This window comes from Zingiber officinale, chromosome 3B (assembly GCF_018446385.1).
Source record: "Zingiber officinale cultivar Zhangliang chromosome 3B, Zo_v1.1, whole genome shotgun sequence".
NCBI lineage: Eukaryota > Viridiplantae > Streptophyta > Magnoliopsida > Zingiberales > Zingiberaceae > Zingiber > Zingiber officinale.
In genome coordinates, this window is record NC_055991.1 from 62064656 (window position 1) to 62066150 (window position 1495).

The window sequence follows — 1495 nt, forward strand, 5'->3', positions numbered from 1 at the left end:
TCAGTCCTTAGCCGGTTGTCTATTGCAAGAGAGAACCGGCAACTTTCTACATGTTTGGCAATTGAGGGATAAGAATTGGTGAACCATTTACATTCGAGAAATCATACAAAGAAACTGAAACTCCTAGAATCTCCTTTTATCATACCCCAAAACACTAAACTCTTGTTAGTTGATCTTTAAGATTAGATTTGTTTACCTTACTTTGCTTTTGAAACGATTGGATAGTTGTTTGGCTAATTCGCATTGAGACATTTCTAGTGCTTATTCCAGTCCCTGTGGATACGATAATCTTTTATATTACTTGCGACATTTCCGTACACTTGCGGAGAGCGAACAAGTTTTTTGGCGCCGTTGCCGGGGACTGCGCTATAACATTAGGAATTATCAATTGAGTTAGACTAAACATAACATTTGTTTTCCTTTCATATTGCATAGTTGTAACTAATCATTAGATTTCTGTTTTTACCTTCTTGTATAACTTTCACTTCTTGTTAGTTCTTTTTGTACAAATTCAATTCTGCATTTTTGATTCTTTTATTTTTCTTTTTCTATTGAATTGTCATTTGCTATCTTGTTCTTGTGTATGCGAAGATCTAACTTTGCAGGGGAATTCTTTCCTTTTGACCCTGAGATTGATAGAACCTTCCATAAAAGAAGAATTCTGCAAAGGCAAATTGAAGAACAGGAACATTTGAACATGGCAAATAGACCACTTAAGGATTATGCAGCACCCTATGCAAGAGGTTTTCGATCTAGTATTTCAAGACCTTCAGTGGAAGCTAACAACTTTGAGATCAAACCCGCAATCATATCTATGGTGTAGCAGAACCAATTTGGTGGAGGACCTCATGAAGACCCCAATCAACACTTAGAGGTCTTTTATGAAATATGTGGGACCATGAAAATGAATGGAGTTCCTTCAGATGCAGTTAGATTATTATTATTTGGGTTTTCTCTAAGAGATAGGGCAAAGCAATGGCTGAATTCTTTAGCCCCTAATAGCATCACCACTTGGGAGCAGTGTGAGCAACAATTTCTTGATAAGTTCTATCCACCAAGCAAAACAGCTCATATGAGGAATTTAATTGCGAGCTTCAAGCAAACTGACTCAGAATCTCTTTTTGAAGCATGGGATAGATATAATAGTATGCTCAGACAATGCCCACATCATGGGTTGGAAAGATGGTTAGTATTGCACACTTTTTACAATGGTATCAATTATCATACCAAAGCGTCCCTTGATTCAGCTGCTGGAGGGGCACTTATGAACAAAAGCTTAGATGAAGCCGAAGAAATCATTGAAAGTGTAGCACAAAATCATCATCAATGGGCAAATGAAAGAAGTGGTGGTTATTCCTCTGTAAACCCAACAATTAAAGCATCAGGGAAGTTTGATGTAGATGCAGTCACTCTTTTGTCTGCAAAATTGGACGCTCTTACAAAGAAATTTGAAAATATGGGGACTAGTGCTAATATGGTCAATGCTATTAGTACA

At 37.1% G+C, this 1495-nt stretch overlaps 1 non-coding gene across 1 annotated transcript; it reads right to left on the reverse strand.

The window, feature by feature from the left end:
* Positions 1 to 1070: 1070 nt before the first annotated feature.
* Positions 1071 to 1176, reverse strand: LOC121968916. Its single transcript, XR_006108431.1, has one exon. It is a non-coding gene; the product is annotated as a small nucleolar RNA R71 (small nucleolar RNA).
* Between the last annotated feature and the right edge of the window lie 319 nt (positions 1177 to 1495).